The 19,143-nt window shown below is 43.1% G+C and overlaps 1 protein-coding gene and 1 long non-coding RNA gene across 4 annotated transcripts in view; one reads left to right on the top strand and one right to left on the bottom strand.

Annotated features, from left to right (window-relative positions):
- Positions 1-19,143, top strand: part of LOC105840452 (knirps-related protein) — a 180,530-nt gene that overhangs the window by 51,918 nt on the left and 109,469 nt on the right. The gene's annotated exons all lie outside the window — the stretch shown is intronic.
- LOC105840444 overlaps positions 5,609-19,143 on the bottom strand; it is a 105,626-nt gene continuing 92,091 nt past the window's right edge. Inside the window, exon 3 of the long non-coding RNA XR_004962410.1 lies at positions 5,609-7,773. This is a non-coding gene — a long non-coding RNA (uncharacterized LOC105840444). The remainder of the gene's footprint in view (positions 7,774-19,143) is intronic.

Below are 19,143 nucleotides of genomic sequence, written 5' to 3'. Positions count from 1 at the left end.
CAAGTGCAAGTGTTTTTGGTATTCCGTTCTTATCTCTCTATTAGGCCAAAAAAGGAGACCATTGTATTACTGAGAATTTAGGATGTTTTTTTAAAATAATTGTCTTTTTTTCTCGTCAGTTATTATTTGTTGAGTTAGACCACAAATCTTGAGATCTGATAAGCATATTTGACGTCTGCGATGATCGAAAAGCAAACCGGACATATCAGTCCGCGAAATCCTTAAGCGCGGGTTGGCGCGGAGCGGAGCGGCGCGGAGCGGTAGCACGAGACGATCGATCGTCGAAAGGAGGATCGTCGTATACGGAAGAGGCTCTTGGGTCACGAGCATCACGAGTCGTCGGCGGTAGCGAGCGTGGTAGTCGGCCAGGCTGAATCATGCCTCCTCCACGGTATATACGGGAGTCAATTGGACGGTTACGCCGTCCTCGGATGAAGGGAGCAGCTACGGAGCGGAGGCGCCTTCATCTTTACGACGAGGTGTCCTCGTAACTCCCGTCGTTTTTCCTTGCCATCCTCCTCGCTCTCATCGGACCCTGGCTTTCGGTCAAAGAGCTCTCTTTCTTCTTCTTCTTTCTCTTTCTTTCTCCCTCTTTCCGTCTCTCTCTCTCTCTCCCACGATACATATGAATGCGAAATCCTCGAGCAAGTGGTCGCTCCCTCTCTTTCCCTCCCTCCGCTTCGCGTATACGGATCGAACGATTTACGTCGGCCCATGTCGAGACACGCCTCGCGAGAAAAATGCGCGTTGTATTTACGATGGGGAAAAATTGTGCGATGGTGGCTGTAAGTGATATAATGGAGAAGGTGATGTAGCATAAGAACAGCGCGCGCGTTGGCGTGTCACCGCTCGACATCGCTTCGCTTGCGAACTTCTAGCGTTGGACTTTCGTAACCGAGACTAGATTATTATTGCCAAGTTCATGTAATTTAACGTAAACACAATCTTCGTAAACCTCCTTTTCATAATGCGAAAATAAACATCCCCTGATCGAAATGTAATTTACCGGTACACAGCGTTTAAATCTATGCGGTGTGTAAAGAGTACATCATCAGCAATCGTTGTGAGATATTTTATGTAGAGAGAGAGGGGGAGGAGGCGTATCGCCTTTTCTCCAAACAGCCTTTAATAATCAAGTACATTTTCTTTTTCTAGTCTAATCGAGTCTCTCAGGTTTGCGTCACACGAGACACGCAGACTCGCGTTCGACTTACAAATTATCGACATCCAACAAAGTTCTTTTTGACAGCATGCCCGGAACGTTTGAGAAAGAATTTGCGGTTGGAGGGTCACGCGCGGCGGCCCCCATCACGGCTCATCGATGCTGACTCTGAGGTCGCCGTGCACCGTGCGAAAGCAAGTGCCGATCGCTCCAATTACAGCGAAACTGATCGCGCACGAAGAGCAGCGGAGGTTCCGCGAGGTATCCGCAGGCATCTGCGAGTACACGCGGCTCCCCGTCCCGCAACAAGCGCTACGCCGATCGTCCTTACACACCACTCGTGAGCGTTACGTCGATCGGGCTCACGCTGCTGCTGGTACTCGCCTATCGCTGCCGTGTAGCGCAGCCGCGGTGAGGGTGAGGGTGAGGGTGAGGTTGCGCTCACGCGAAATAGCTTTCGCACGGTGACCGGAGCAGCGATCGTCGATCGCATGTGTAGGGATCTGCCCGCGCGAAATATACGTGCCGGCATCCGGACGCCGCGTTCGAAGATATAATTTTAACCGTTTAATCGGTCGGAATCTGCGGAGTACGTCGCGATCGGCCGCGTGTTGCTGACGGGGGCCTGATAATGGTGTAATTTTGATGAGAACTATTTCCCGCGATAGACGCCGACGAGCTGCGTCTTTACCCGCGTCAAGAGCTTGTAATTCCGTGACCTGTGATGAATTACGTGCGATCGTTCTCAACAAACAACGCTGTGTGTATACATATAATTAATTATTAGCTCTATTTTTAAGTAATTTACTATTTACGATACCAGAATACTTGAAAACTTTTTGTTAAAATTATATTTTTCATGTTTAATATTTTATTAAATTACTTCTTTGGTAAAAGAAAAAGATCTAATTTAGATGGCTGAAAAAGTTAAGAATTTTTTGTATAAAACATAGGAGACGGTAGCAAATTTTAGAGTAGGCAATAGGTCCATCAGCTTAACAAATAGTCCGCCTTGAACTATATTTACGATTTTAAACCGAGGATGGACCGACCAGCTTCATCTCGAAAAAATGGTAGGCCATGCCTCGTTAAGTCGGATCAGCGAGTTCCTGGCGCGACTCTCCGGATGCGTCTGTCGTCGTCACCGCATACCGGTGCAAGGAAAGCGCCGAAGAGAGAAACGGTGGAGCCAGCGAGAGAGCAATTTGGTCCGGGTCTCGGCGAGGGCGGTGGGCCCAGCGCTGACATCTCATTTGACTCTCGCGGGTAGGCTATTTTATTTAATCCGTGATTTACGGATGCGAACGAGGCGACCGCAAGGCATTCCCGCCATGAACAGCGGTTCTCGGGCCGCGCTGCGGGTACGTAAGTGTACGAGCAGAGGGAGATGCCCCGAAGATAAGTTCCCCCCTTGGGGCCGGAACGGGGAGGGGAGACCGACCGAGATGCATAACTTAACCCTCCCGCGCGGTCGCAGTATGTAGGGAGAATTTAATCTCCACTTCGGTGTTGCCCCGTGGCTCTCTCACGAGCGGATAAAATAAATAAATAGGACGCCTTTTCGAAATATGTCCCCGTCTAGTTGAAATATATATAGAGCGGTGTGCCGTCTCTCCGAGGAATTCTCGGGTGACCGTACGGTTCTGTCCTCGCGCTTTTGTTGCCCTTACCAGTGATTCGTTCCTTATTTCTTACAAAGATCGAGGATTCCTGGCTGGCGCGACTCGAGCACCTCGAGGACCTCTCTGCGTGATCGTATGCGCAACGTGGATCGTGTGCGTGTACCGGTGATTTCAACGCGCCCGTCGGTGATTTCAATGCGCGCATCGGTGACTTCAATGCGCGCATCGGTAACTTCAATGCGCGCATAAGACATAACATTACGTAGGAAAAGAGAAGCGGTTTTATAATTACAAGTTCTGCAATTTAAGTATTTTAATTAGAGAAAAAAGTATCTGTGTGTGCGTGAGCGTGTGTGTATACAATTGAAGTGAAAAATAAGATTAGTCCCGCCAAATTTTACACTATATCATCCTCTCTACAAATCAAAATGTTTTGCACATTAATTAATACACTAATTAACGTTGTGTTAATTATAACTATTAGTTATATGTATTAATTGAAGTTTTGCAATTAAAATTTTGATAGTATAAAATAATATTTAGTAACAGTTTTTTATATTAAAATAATATTAATTTAGTTATTGTAACATCTATAAAATGGAAAAATCCAAGAAAAATTTGTAAAAATTTAAAAAAGAGTCTTAATTATGCAAACAAATTTTCACTTTGAGTACATTAAATTGTTAACATCTGAAAAATATAAGTAAGACCCTAAAGTTAAATTATTGTTTAAAGTTCTAGCAGAAGATATACATGGAAAAAATTATCATTTTTGTTCGCTGCACGAATTGCAGTTTCGCCTCTCGGGCATACATCAACCCAGGCAAAGTGTCGACGATTCGTCGATCCCGGTTGACGTGGTCGTGTCGCTATCGCCGCTATCGGGTCGTTCTCGTCGTATACCCGCCGCGCAGGTAATAGGCGTAAGAACAACGTGCGAACAGATCGCGTCGGCATCCCGAAGATTACAAATGTGGCGTTGACCCCCCGGTCGTTTCAGGGTCACGTGAGCGCCCCAAATTATATGGAGCGAGTCGACGGATGGCCAGAGCACGCCATGGACGTGATGGCCCGATCGTGGCTAGGTCATCACCAATCGCTGTACACACACGAGCGACCTGCGTCGCTCTATCCCTATGCCACGTATCTGCACGAGGATCAAATCGTTCCGGTATAGGTATATCGCAATCCTCGATCGTATCGTGTGATAACCAGAAGATATACGCTTGATATGACGATTATATACCAATATCTGCAATAGTTTCCCTCGGCTCTTTTCCTTGAGTATGCTATAAAACAGACGTCTTATTTCATTGATAAAATTTTTTTTATTGTTATCTCGTCTTTATGTATTAATTTATTGCTGCCGAGAAAAAAGCTTACGACTTGTTATAGACTAGAAAAATTAATATTGCCAAGATGTAAACGTACAATAGTAATATATCCAACCGTCGGAAGTTGTCACCAATCCATTTGCAAATAAAATAGCACAACTAATAATCTGACTTAAATAGTAACATAGAATATTATCAGAGATCATGCAAGAACAAATTACAACTTTGGCAATACTTAAGATTTATATTGTGCAATAGTACGTGCTTTTACAAAAAAGTCTTATCCATTTGTTGGATTAAATAGTCTGTAATGGGAAACGATGCGAGATATGATATCGATCTATCCAATAACGTTACTTACGAGATGATGCGCGGCCGCGCGCATAAAATGCCGCACGTAACTATTAAACGCAAACATCTGGTGGCTCAAAATGTTCGATCATTTGCGTAAATCTCTCTCTCACACGCACGCACACGATGATAAATAATAATCTACGCTCTTTAAGAAAGTTCTAAGCAATAATTTAGATTCTGCGCTCGCGGTTCGGAGAAAGAGCCTCTCTACAATGGATGAACCGTTGTAAGGAAGATCAAAGGTTATATAATCCCTCTACGTGTCTTGTGGGAATACGATTCATCTCCGTTGCAATAGTAATGCGCGCGCCCGAACGAGCTCGCTCTCCGCAAGATGCTTCTGCTTGGGGATTCCTAATAAACTGTGCGCCGATGATAGGTCGTAAAATTTCGCACGTTAGTCGCAAACGGAACGCCAACGCCTCGCGTGTTTGAGTGTTTCCGTCCGGGAGCGGAGCTGCCTCCCTTCCCTTTCCGTTGATTAATTGACTATAAAGTTGAGAGAAAGCAAGTGAAAAGAAATGAAGAGACTCTTCCGGCGATTGGTGAGTCAACGCATTTTTCTTCAGCCGGATCTTCTCTCGCTGATCAACGATATTAAGAGCCTGTACGTGTGTATATCCAAACAGTAATTAGATGTCGAGAGGAACGTCCTAAAAGTCAATTTCCACAATATCCCCACCTAAAGTTATGTTTACTGATGAATAACAGCAATGAGAATCCGTGTCTCCGCGTGGCGAGTAGCGCGGCACGGTGGTCTTGGTTGGCCACGTACACGAGCGAAACGTCCACGTCCTCGCAGAGTGTCGTAACTTACCTGGCAGATGGCGATCCGAGAAGGCACCCAGTGGAGATTAGATCGATTTTTCATGGCTGCTGAGAAAATCGCTCTCGAGCGGCTAACAAGCGCCAGATGCAAATCGCGGCCGCGCGCAGTAGGTCCGCGTTCTCGCCTACTCGCGTTCGTAACGGGGCGGACAGGGGATAATGCGCGGCTAATGTAAGAGAGGAAAACCGAGAGAAACATACGGAAGTCCCCGCGAGTCGGCTCGATCCAGCAGCACGCGAATTGTTTTCGCGGGATGCGGAAAACCCTTTGCGAATGAGAGGCGCGATTCCATTCACATTCGCGCGCGCGGTGTGTCCGCTCAATTAATTAAGCGCGCGATTTATGAGTACGCGCGCAGGCCGACTAGTCGGCAGGTTACTAATTCTCAGGATAACAGGTCGGTAACACATGATGTTTTAACGCGGGTAGTATATCACAGGCACCGGGAGCTTATCGGGACGTATGCAAATGGCAATACGTCGCGTGATTTGTGGAGCGTTAAATATTCAGCAATTCGCTGGGTTATTTCGTCGTGCGCGATTAGCACGATGAAAATCAACCACGCCAGGTATACAAAGCCGATCGCCGACCGTAAATACCGTATCGTGATGGCGTATCGTTGTGCGCACCGGTTGCTTACCGGCGGACAACGGCGGCGAACGCGATAAGTAGATCGATAAATCGGCCAGCTAGAAGAAGCGATTTGACATATGTTACACTGATGAGACCACATTACGCACCTGTGTCGCATAAACATGCAGGGCACAAAGCGATTCGCGTAGTTCACAGTTACAATTTCTATTTGTCGCAATATAATAGTAATACGTATACGTGTGTGTATGCAGAATCTATTTGAATTAAATATATTCTTGGAGTATATTCAACGAACGTAACGGCACTTTTAAAGGAAAATACGAGTTACTCGTCTCGCCGACAATTTCAACAAAAATTTGAACAAAAACGAATAATTTAGGATAATTTATTTTTAGAAATTAATACGTTATGTAAAGTTTTACAATATATTAAAAAAGCAAACTTTACATGTGCGGAATACAAGCCGCTTTGTAATTTGCTAAAATTAATCAAATGGCTTAGAAATTCCAGTTCTTTGCAGACCAAAGAAGGAGTTATAAAGATTTTGTTTTTTATCAAATTATCATAGCATTTACAGTACTTATAGTATAATTCTCCGAAATTTTTTCTCATGGTCCGTTAGCTACATAGTAATTTTAATAAAATGATATAAAATTTTCTCCATGTATGCGTAAACAGGTGTGATTTGCAAGATTTCAGATGATCTTTAATAAACGTTCTCTTCATTCAAGGTCTACTACAAAATAATTTAATATTATCAAGAGAATTTTTTTATGATTTCTGGTAAAAAGTTGCGCACGTGTGAAAATATTAATTAGTTTGTTGAAAAATAGCGTCTGAACACACGCGAAAAATTTATACACATTGAACATTTCGAAAGTTATTTTAAGATTGATGATCGGTGATATATCTGCAGTATGGTTAGTCAATTCCGACGACTTTAACGTGCAATGGACATCGATCGAACATACCGAACCAATTACTTCCGAGGCGGAAGTGCGACTCGCTTGGAAATTTAATAAAAAAAAAAATCTCGCCGCGAATCCTCGCGCGAATACGCGGCGATCTCTATAGCAGTAATCCCAGCGATCATCGTTGTGATCGATTATTTCGCTCGTGGAATGTGACGCGGTTGTGATCGCGCGCACTTCGGCGCGAGAAGCGCGCATGCATCGCGCGAGCGCACGTGGTCGCCGCTTCACGCGCGCGTAATTTATTACGCGATAAACGAGCGCGGCACTCGACTCGCACTCGGAAAGCCGCGCGAGTTAAAAACTTCGCCGAGAGATCAGCGGTACAGATCGCGGGCGTTTCTCGCTCCCGGGAAGTCATTCGCGAGCGGAAGTCGAAGACGGGAGACCAGGCTCGAGCGAGATCGCGTCAGATCGAGACCGTCACGACGAGAAAAACTGGTAGCGGCTCCATAGATCTGTCGATGGTGGTGTAGCTGACCTTCGCCACATGGATACCTGCTTGCTTTTTTTCCTTCCGCCCTTTGGCCGAGACCGATCTTACCTCCCTCGGGATATCGCCTCTTCCGCACTTTATTGTCCCTTTTCGTTCGTCTTGTCATCGTCTTCTTCGTCTGTCCGCCGCGTCGCCTCCGCAAGCATGGAAGCTCTCTCTCTCTCTCTCTCTCTCTCTCGTCGCTGCTTCTCCTCGCTCACGTGGCTAATAAGCCGCCGCCTGTGGACATTAAAGCTCGTATTACACGGCGGTCTCGTCGGTAATTGGACGCACGTTTAGCGAGTCGATGCGTGCCGACATACGTACGTGCGACGATGATGATCTTCTGGATGAGCCTCTGGTGGTCCATCCCGAGTTCGTACCTCACGTGGCGAATTGTCGAATGTAGACGGCAGAAACCAGCGGTGATAGCTATGAGATAAATTAATCTGATTCTTTTATTTCTCGTGAAACGCACATCAGTAATCGAGTTCTTTTTATTATAGAGATTCACGAAGATTAGTATCAGGATCATTCAATTCCAGAATAAATGATTTTATATTAAGTATTTTGTGGAGTAGGTCAATTCAATTCATTAATTTATTTTCAACAATTTAATAAGGAAGAAAATTAATTGTACTGTTTACATTTTTGTGGATTGCGAGAAGGAACTCGAGCTCAGCATTCGGCTCAATAAATATTGACTCAGAAAAGTCGATGGTCACTGATAATTCTGAACTATGGTATATAAACCGATCGGTAATCCGGTCGAGAAGCTCCATGTGGCATTCAAATGAGCGGGCGAGTTTTTATCTCGTGCGCCGAATACTACTTAATGGTATAATTTCGCTATTAATCTCCGTATTGCGTTACTCGCTGGAGGACGATCGGAGGCTGCGTGTGTACGTACAACCGCGTTCGCGTGTATGCGTGTACCGCGCAGATACACGCGATTGACGTATAGTGCGGTAACCCACTCCAATTATGCGCGATTCGGACGGGATTTAGCGCCGTTATTCGCCATCAATTTTAAGGTCTTATCCGAAACAGAGTCCGCGCGCCCCACGGTCCACCGAGCGGAGGACCGAGAAGCTTTAAGATTCATCAGGCTTGCCTCGGATTTTACGATCGGTTGTCCCAATATCGCACCGTCGCGGGGATAAATAATTCGATTTCGAAATCGTTCAGAGAGGACGTTTGCTTGTTGGCCTCTGCTCGTTTCTCTGCTTTTCCATACAGTGTCACTTTAAAAGAGCGCCATCCTGCGCACGTGTACCATAAAAATTGTCGTATTATAACGTGAACGTGGAGCGTCGTAAATGGATGAGAAGATGTACGGAATGCCGTATTCTATGTCTCGCGAAAAGTTACTTCGGCGCTTATTAAAACGTTGGAACTTTCTACTCTTTATGACGTTTGAGATTGACTCTTTATGACGTTGAATCGGGCTATCACGAAGTTGAATTCGAAACAGCATGATTACCGAGCTACCGATTTTGAAATATTATGTGCGCTTGTTTTCTATAATTATACCGAGAGGGATTATAGAGTGCAATTTCTTTAACTGCAGTGTATGTTGCAGTTTTGAAATGTCGAATTACCGTCGTCGAAACGCCGTCAACAAATGAAAGACTTATAGTTTTCAGTAATTGTTGATAGTATATAGTGGTGAGCCATTAAATGTGAAAGAAATTTAAAATTATTAACGTATGATAATAAAAGTATGACATTATCTTTAAAAAACCAGAAAAAAAAACAGCAAAGAATGGAGAAAGAAACATTATAAAATTTGTGAAATTTTTTCGACCTAAATTATTTTATAAATATTTTTATTTAAGCACGTCTTAAAAATTATTCTTAAAGAATTAGATACAATTTTTGAAACTTTTGAGAATTGTTGTTGTGAACTGGGGATAGATATTTCTACTTTTTGCATTTGTTTTATACAGCCGAAAATTTTTTTTGTAGAACAAAGTACGAGGAGGAGGAGATAGAAAAAAATTGAATAATTTGTGCACAAAAATCAAAGAGCTTTTTGAAAAACTAAATATAAAATTGATTTCAAGTAGTAGGTTGATTTTGAAAATGCCCATTACAACGAGCACAATATATTGTGCTGAATTCCTCATAAAATTTATATTTCTCGTTCAAATTTCTCATTTACGGTTCAGTCACATTAGTTCTGCCAAATATCTTGATCGATATCGTGAGGATTGTAAATCGCAGATTACAGCCGGTTATTGGAACTTTAATCGTTCGCAACAGTCAACAGTTTACGGCACTTTTTCAGCTCCAATGGATTTTAAGCGTAGACTCCGCTAGAGAGAAGATCGTATTGATTGCAACACAAGTGTGTGTTCGGGATTGACTAAATTTAAAGATTTATTCTTCGGAAATTCATTCACCGTTGGCCTGCCATTTAACAAATTAAGAGATTCCCACGGTCAGTTTTGAAAAATGGATCGAACACGCTCACGCATATATCCATACATGTTACATTTAATATGTATTACATGAGTTTAAAAATTAAAATAACATTTTAAACGAGTATTAAGAATTAAACGAGAATAAAATTAATTCTTCCGTATTCGTTAAAAAAAAAATTTTAATTTGTTGAGAGCCGCTGCTTGTCGATGCAACCGCGGGAGAATTACAAAACTATTCAAATTAGGCTGCCCGATTTCCGAAACGCCATTAGTTATCCGGACATTCGAGAGGTCCGCTCATTTAGAATTCCGTTGATTTCGTAGGAAACGATCGCGCGCGTATGTCACCGGTCCAGGAGCGATAACTATTTTTTTGGTAGTCGCAAGACAAGTTCGGAGAAAGGAAGAGGAGCGGTTAAGATTGGGATGCTGAACAGCATGGATATCGACGTAAAAGCAAATCCGAATTAATTCCAAACGTATAATATGTGTAATTTATGCCAAAAAAATTTTGTTTAATGTATGTCCATCCTCTCTCACGTTTCAGATAATTACATCTTATTGTGAACAATGTAATTTTAATCTTATCTGAGTCTCACTTTTCTATATACCACTTTCTATGTACTGTGCTCATTAAAATACATATTTCACACACTCTGTTATACGTAATAGAGCAACAGCCCAGTGTTCTCTACACATAATGCAATACTTGTTCGCCCACGAATTGTCATAGAAGCTATATACGTTTAGCTACTACAGGATATAACTGACGCAACTAATGAGTAGTCGGAGTCAGTTAAAAATTTCTTTCATGAAAGTTTTAAGTTTTATTTCTTTTACTTTTTATTGAAAGTGTCTACAAAATTAAAACTCTACAAAATAAATAGTATAAGAGAATATTATGGGTGATTAAATATTACTAAAATTTTATTTTGTACAATTTTTTTGGTCAAAAAACGTAAAAAGTGGTTTCTATTGGGTTAACGGAAACGTCGCGCGTCATGTAGAGCGATTGAAGTCAACGACCCTTTCTTCCTGCGATCTACTCCGAAAAACCGAGCGCGTCACTATCGGACGGGTATTCTTTACGGCAACGACGAAATCGAGGGGAGAGGTCTACTTTTAAGTGGCAGCACTTCTTAAGGGCGAACCCCTCTTCCCAGCTGGGAAGATGCCCCGAATGCGACTCCAATCGAATCGGTAACGAACGATTCGAGATACGGCCGGGACGTTATATAGGACCACACACGAGGCGTTCGCGCTATCCTCGACCCGGTCCCACCAGGTAATGTTTCTTTTAAGTGCGAACACAAATTGTAACTGAGACGATGGGCTTCTCCCCCATCCACCGCTAGTGGCCCCGTAGCCTGGGTCCTGGGTCGAGGAATATCTGGCGGATCCGATTTCAAAAGCCGTACATTCGGATCCACGATTACAGGGGGTCCACGTACTCGGGGCATATCGCGCGTCTACGACTTCAATACCCCGATAACGCACTGCGATCATTCATTTTGTGCCATCTGCATCCCGATAAATGTACAATATCTCAGTACGCGGCTAGTGTTATATACGTATATATATATATATTTTTTTTTTAACCAATTTTAGAATAATTATATTTTTAAGTAAGACAAATTATTTTAAATATGAAGATGAACTTGAGATTACTTATTTTGGTCTGCAGCGGTGCTTTTGATGTGCTGAACATAATTTTCCTATTAATTTAATGTTCTAAGCTTATATAAAAAATTGTTTTCTCTTTTTGTGTTTTCTCTCTCGTCTTTTTGAATTTTTTTGGAAAGAAATTTGCAATTAAATATGGGACACTTTTGAATTTAAATGATTAAAAATCGAAATTTCTAAGTATAAATGATGCAAATGAATCTTCACCTGTACCGGGTTCGACAGATACAAGAAAGGCTCGTGGAATGAGAACCCGCACGATCGTACTGTACAGCTCCTTATTTTTATCAAGCTTTCTCGCCGTCAGTGAAAGCGTGAGTAGTTATACCGAAGAATAATTAGTTATCGATCCTCTCCCGGCTTCGGACGACAGAAATAATTCGCAGAAATGATCCTCACGACTGATTTAAGGACACTCGCAATTACATCTCGATTACTTTCGACGACGATTTCGCGCACGACATTTAGCACGCGGTCGCGGAACGCGGCCGTCCTCGTTACGATTCCAAATAATCTTGGCAATTGATCGCTACAAGCCCGGCGATTAAATCGTGCATTTTAATGCTACCCACCGGCGACAGTCGCTTTCATAATTTACACGCGGTCTTTCACATTTTATGGCAACGGCCGTCGCTAAATTATCATCACTCTTATCACTTTTCGTAATGTATTTAACATTCGCGATCCGTTTTATTAGACCCGATGTTCACACGAATTTCGAATAGAGATAACCAATTGCGCCGAACAAATTAATGAGGGAGATAAAAACAGGATGTTGCGCGATAATTTGTTACGAATTCCGAAATATTAATGAAGTTATAAACATTAGTATCAAACTGACAGATACATTAGAACTTTTGCTTTCGCAAAAGTCGCATTTTTTATTTAGGATGACGATCAACTCTTTTTTTTCGCTTAAAAACGTCCGCTTTAATATTTACTCGCTATTTGATGATACATCGATTTTGCCTAAGACATCTCCTTTCTACGATATTTGCATCAAGCAGGATAGCGATCAATTTTTATTGGTATGTTGTTTCCTCATGTCCATATGTTACTGTGAATACACTCTGATAGATAAAGACACAAATTTGAATATTTAAGTATTATAATTTTGTAAAACTTGTGTGTGTGTGTGCGCGCGCGCGTGCTTTTCAAGCAAATAATTTGCAGATAAAAAATAAAAAAATGAGGTGCTTTTCAATCAAATTCTCTCGGTAATCTGATGTATCCAGTCAACCAAATCATTGACATAAAAAGATTTGAATTTCGAATCTCAGTTCAACGGGCATAAAACTCGCCGTAAATTCATCAAAATCGATTTATTACAAATAAGCAGTTTAACGAGCGGTGCACATTTGAGTTCGGTCGGAGTGAATCATCGTTGTCGTTAAAATCCGACGACGAAGGGCGCGAGGGGGGCGGGGGAGAGGGATACGATAAATCAGAAACGGCGGCCGCGACGAATGTTAATCCGCCTCCGTTTATGCGGCACGACGCTGCTATATGCAAGCGTGGTCGCGGGACAACAGAGCGGAATAGATGTAACCATCGCGCGCGGATACGTGGGCATTTAATCGCGCGTCTTACGCGGACCACACCGAATGCCTCGGAGGATATCATCGGGGCGCGTTATCGCGACCTATTAGACACGCTCGTCGTCTTACGACCTGTCGTAACCGAGCCCACTCTATGTCACTTTACCAGTTCTCGACTTACACCCCTGAAGAGAAGTAAAGAGAGTAAAGAAAGGAGACGGAAAAGGTGGAGATGCGGAGCGACAAAGAGGGAAGATAGAGCAAGAAGGACACGCACATACGCACACACACACACACACACACACACACTCACACGAAGATAGGTCGAGGGTCAGCAGAGAGACTGTGTTTCTCTTGCTGCAGGCTACCAGTGAGCACCGATGAGACGAAGCGTCAGGTGTCCTTGACCGTCGGCAACGATCGCGCGATGATGATGCCGGGAAAAAGATGATGATAATTAATCGTCGATAAAAATGAACAGAGGCGCGCGAATTGTTGTAAGAGCCTCATTCAACGCGATTCGACCTCCGCCGAAGAGGACACGGCAGTAAAGCAGCGACGCGGATATGAGAGCGAGAAGCTGACCGCTTTCGCGAGGACGCGACGCGGAGAAATGTCGAGCCTCCGCGATATCGCGGATAAATCGGAGTCGACGTAACGTGACGCGCGCGTTTCGAGTTTGTCGCGTTTGCGTTTTGTTACGTACCATTATGCAAGCTGCATAAAGTTCCCAGTGTCTCGTGTACTTTTCTGATTGTTTAAAATACATTTTCAGGATGAAACTTTTATTACCGTATAAATGGAAATTACGAAAGTACGTATCTGTCGCCTTGTCAGAACGTTTTACCTCATACATCATCAACTTTACGAAAAGCATATCCGTAGGTGTAAAATAATAGTCAACGACGAGCCATTAAATTGTGCGGTTGCAAACGAAATATATTTGTACATAATAGATTCTCATTGTTAATATAGCAGTATTAAGAAACGGAAGAACTTGTGAACCTGCGTAATTTATATAATTACAGGTATTTACCTATTGTGCGCGCGGACAGTTTGAAGCTGCCCGCAGATGCATGTGCCTGTGTGCATGTGTATGTGTGTGTCGCGCGTATCGGTGAATAAACGCTCACGCGCGCGTACAGGTGCACGCATACGCAGAGCGAGGAGCGCGCACTGAAAAAAGAGGAGACAACCGGTTGTACTACGCGCACAGGATCATAGAGCCTAACTCTCGAAAGCGACCTCTCCGTGACTCCACCGCGAGAAGATGACATCATGGTTCTCAACCTCACTGTGCACAGCCGCTCGTGTAAAAACATTACCAACGATACCATTTATATTTTATTCGTGTCGCGAACGAAGATCAATAGTCGCAAAGATCTATCTCAAGTGCGTGAATATGCAAGATCTTATTTTTTTACAATCTCGTTTATCATTTGCGGGGGCAGGACTATAAACTAAAAACGCATATTAAAGTGTATTGCCACATATTTTTCTTTATCTTCTGCAGTTCTGAGTTATCTTTGCACTGAAAGAAGAGTTTGGTAATAATAATCAAGATTTGGTGAAATGATTTCAATTAAATATTTAGTTAATGTTAGACATCCTTTACGTCTTAATTAATAGGAAGAGACTAGAAAATAATAAAAACAACATTGAGTTTTGTTAACAATTTATATCATTAAATGGATAATAAATTATTTTTTAAAAATGATATATATATATTTTTTTAATATGATCAAATATTTAATAATATTTAATAATTACAGTAATAATAACTAGAAAGTTACTAAATACTTGATTATATTAGTTGAACATTTAAATAAAATTATTTTACCAAAACTTAGTAGCTACCCCCTGGACTTGGACTTGTTATAACAAAACTTCTTTCTGGTATATGGTGTCTGAATGGAAATCAATGAATACTTTTTGTTCACTATCTCTCATTCTGAATTGAAATCATTTGCAATGCTGGAATTTTATTGCGACATTTTCTCATGAATGCCATGTCTTTATAGGCAGTCCGAGTGTTGTTCAGACAGCACAGCATCTTTATCACACAACCGGTAGGCGCGTAAAAATACTAATTTGCACAAACCGTAGTAATTGGAAAGCATTATTTTCTATTGCCGACGAGGGAATCTCCGCGTCGCAAAGGTACCGTGAGTAGGGCGTACGAGGACAAGAAAAAATATTCCGCGCATATGCACTTTATTCTTTCGTAAACGAAAAAGATTGCAATCGTTGACAAAGTCCTCTCTGACCCGAAGAAGCGGAGTCGGATTTATGAGCCAATCGCGAGAAGGCCGGCATCATACGTATTCACGCATGTACTCTCGCATCCTTTCGCGTGCATAAGACAATAAGCTCTCTTTTCAGTCGAGATTCACAAGGGAAAGTCCTCGCGGTACGTCGGACTTCCGACGCCAGATCATAGTAACGTGCAACAAATGCATATAATCGACCTATCGATCGATATGTCGACGTGATTTAATTGACGAAACGCGTGATCTTCCCTCGCTGCTAGGCGCCAACGACGAATTTCGGTTCTAGGTTTCTTAAGTGTCCTCTTCCTCTCTTTTTCATCTCGGTTAGTTTGTCCGTCTGTCTTCGATCCATCACAGCGTCTTGTGCCCATCTTCCTCCGAAAGACAGTTCCGCAAGTTCGTTATTTCCCCTTCCACTTTCTCCCGTGTTCGGCCGCTCTTTTTTCTTTCTCTCTTTCTTTCTTACCTCGTCTGCGCTGTTGGTCGGCACAAGCGGAGCGTTTACATTAATGTATGAGGTCAATCGTAAAGCTCGATGTGTACATACGTCCCGCGAACGGGGTCTCGGTGCAGCAACGATTTTCTCGTTCACTAGCAGGACAAAAAAAGACCGCGACATGCCGCAACGACGTGTACCCCGATCTAATGCACTCGCCTAGCCGCACGGGGACATGAGGCCTGCGGGCCACCGTGTGCCGCAGGCCGCATGGTTGCACCGGGGATATTATAATGTGAAATCGTGACGGGAGCCCGAGCGGTGTTCGCTGATTGTCCGTTTCATTATGCTGATCGCGGTTTCGTCGGTTTAACGCAATTAACATATACGTAGGCCGACTCCTTTCTCCTGGCTTGACGACGCGTCGTCGACAAACCTGCCACTGGAATGCGGCGGGCAGAATCGCAGATATGCAATATAACGGCCGTAAAACTGAACCATGAAAGGATGTACTTTAATGGAAAATGTACTTGGCGCGAGAGGCCACCGCGTCTTTTGATACTCTGGAAAATGCATTACAGTTAGGGAAAGAAAAGAATAGGTAACAAAATATTTTTACATCTGGATTCTCGTCACGCTTGACGACCGGATATTTGTTATCGTGACGGAGATTTTATCGAACGTAGCGTAGTTGGAACGGCGCTAATTGTGAAACGAAAAATTATGAAAGCCCCATGCAGAACGAAAGTCGCGAAATTGACTTTTTATCCTACTAATGCGCGCGCGTGCCACCACGCTTGATTTATGCAACAATTCGAATTGACGAGGCCTACTACTTGTAAAAATGTCTGCATCAATAACCAGCCGCGCGCCCGACGCGACGACGTCCGCCCACAATGCGTCTTGTCTTCGACTTCTCATTATCAACGGGTAAGCGCGCACCGCGGGATACCCGGCGTTGCATTCCACGGTTTTACTCACTCGGCATTCTCTGATTGACTCCAACAGATACGAGAACGTGCGGTTCATTACTAAGCCGGCCGGTACGGGAGATGCGCCGCGCTTTCAAAATCCAGGATATATTTACTGGGCTGAGACGTCAAATTGCAGCGCTACTGCTATATAGCACCGGTACAAAACGTCAAGTCGTAAACATCCAGACTCGCGGCTTATTAAGCTGGCAATAAGATGACATAGTTGCCGGGACGGTCGACGCAATCGCAAATTTATTCGCGCGTTCGCACGGGCGGTCGCGCTCCTTCGCCACAGTCCACGACGAGTTGTCGTTGTCGTCGTTGTGGTTCATCATCGTTTACGGTTGCATCATCGCGTCATCGTCTTCATCGTTGCTCGCTGGACCCGGGACCAGGTAATAGACGCGCGCGATATACCGAGAGCACATGGGTTATACGTCACGGACGGGATATGTATTTGCTAGGTACGTGTATTATTCGCGGAAAGGAGGCCTGGTGGAGAAGAGGTCGGCCGAGAGGTCGCTCGGTAAATTGGTCGCCACGGCGTTACCGTTGATCTACGGCAACAGACGCGATAGTTATGGAAAGGTTACCGCAGTGCGCTCGATAAAGCGTCGCGCTGCCTGTCCCCGGGAATCCGCGACGGCGGGGAACGAAATCGCGGAATCGCAACCGCTCGCTGCGGAGGAGAAAAAAAAAGAGGAGTACCTGCGCGAGTCGAGCTTGAGCGTACGAGAGGGAGATCATCTCTTTCAGGGAGATGCGCACCGTGCCGTTTCCGTTTTCCTACGCTCGAATGCAGTGCGAGCACACGATTTCCGTAGAATCTCGAACGCATCTTTGCTACTCGCCATCACTTTCCAAACAAAACGGTTAAAAATTATTTTTCTCGCATTTGGTCTTTAAAGAAATTAATATTAAGATAAATATCTCGATGATCAAATATGTTTCTATATCTGGACACTTATGCGAAAAGTTATTATTAATATTAAATTAAATTTTAATATTATTAAAATTAACGTTAAAAAATGAAAATTACACAAGGTTAGAATTAATATTTTGATGTTTTTAAAATTTTTTATGAAACATATTTTCAAGATATATCTTTGTATTGTTGTATAAAACAATATAAAACAAAGATTTTTATTTGGTTTGTTTTACAAGTTTATTATTTTCGGAATAATAAAAACATTTTTTATATTTTTTTGTGTTAATAATAACGGTTTGTTTCATATTTTAATTATATAATTAAATAATTTTACCTCATAAATCCTTATGAAAATGCAGTATTTTTGGATTTGCATTATATTACGTTATGTCCGTTCACTGAGATATTTATCTTAACAAATTATCCTTCATTATATATCAATAATTTCTAAGTGTGCAAAAAATTTCATTTCATCATTCTTACGTAATTATGTTGTGAACGATTAGTTATTGGATAAGTATTATAGATTATATATCACTTTAAGTTGTGGATGTGTACGCGTATACACACACACTCACACTCACACACACGGTAGGATTTCTATTACGGTGCAAGTGAAAATGAATTCCAAGGTCTGTGTGTGTGTTTCAAAGTTTGAACTTTATTTTCAAGAGTTAATACAGATTATGTTGCAATCACGTCTAGGATGTAAACCTGACGCAACGTACTCCAATTCCTCACGTTCGAACCGTGAGAAAATCTTTTGTTTAATAAGCACGTTCCCCTCTCTTTCTCTCCTTCGCCCTCGTCCGAGCAGATCGACTTCCCGGTACACCCACGCTCGTGTCATCGATATATCACACGAGCGCATCCAGGCGATTCGGTGCGAGTGGTACGTACGTACGGTGAATTTGGCCTCGGGCCGAAGATTCCGCGATGTTCTCGATTTACGAGAGAACGGGCAGTCCTTTTTCGGAGCGAGTCGAGCTGGCGTGTGTTCGCGCGGCGAGCAGGGTAGAGATACGACGAACGAGTTAAAGAGTCTCTCGAGTTTTAAATGCGTCCGTAAGATAAATTTTCCGAGTCAGATTGGATGAGCATATCACTTCAGCGAACTTCATTGGCTCGAAATGAAATGAAGACGGAAGTGCTTCGCGTGGTATGCCTGACGTGTATCCTTTATTGCGGTCTAAAGGGCTCTCTGTTCCTCATCGTGAATTCGAACGACTCACAGGCAAAATACGATTGCACGTGAAACACGAACTTCACGATGGAGCTCGCAATAATAGCGCTCTTGTGACTTGTACTGAACTTTACAAACGCAAAGTGTATGTAATAAACGATTTCGCTCTCACCGTTTCTTCCGTTTGCGTCCGACGAGCGAGATATTTTCGCGCAGGGAGCAAGGATCGACAATCGTTCGCGCGTTGAATCCGTGCGGCGATATGCGATCGCGTAATTCGAACTGCGGGTCAAACCGCGTTGCGTGGGAGTTGGCACGATCGACGTAAGCGGGGCAATTGTATTTTCACACCGAATCGTGTCAC

Source organism: Monomorium pharaonis, chromosome 3 (genome assembly GCF_013373865.1).
Source record: "Monomorium pharaonis isolate MP-MQ-018 chromosome 3, ASM1337386v2, whole genome shotgun sequence".
NCBI lineage: Eukaryota > Metazoa > Arthropoda > Insecta > Hymenoptera > Formicidae > Monomorium > Monomorium pharaonis.
This window is presented reverse-complemented; position numbering and strand designations above follow the sequence as displayed.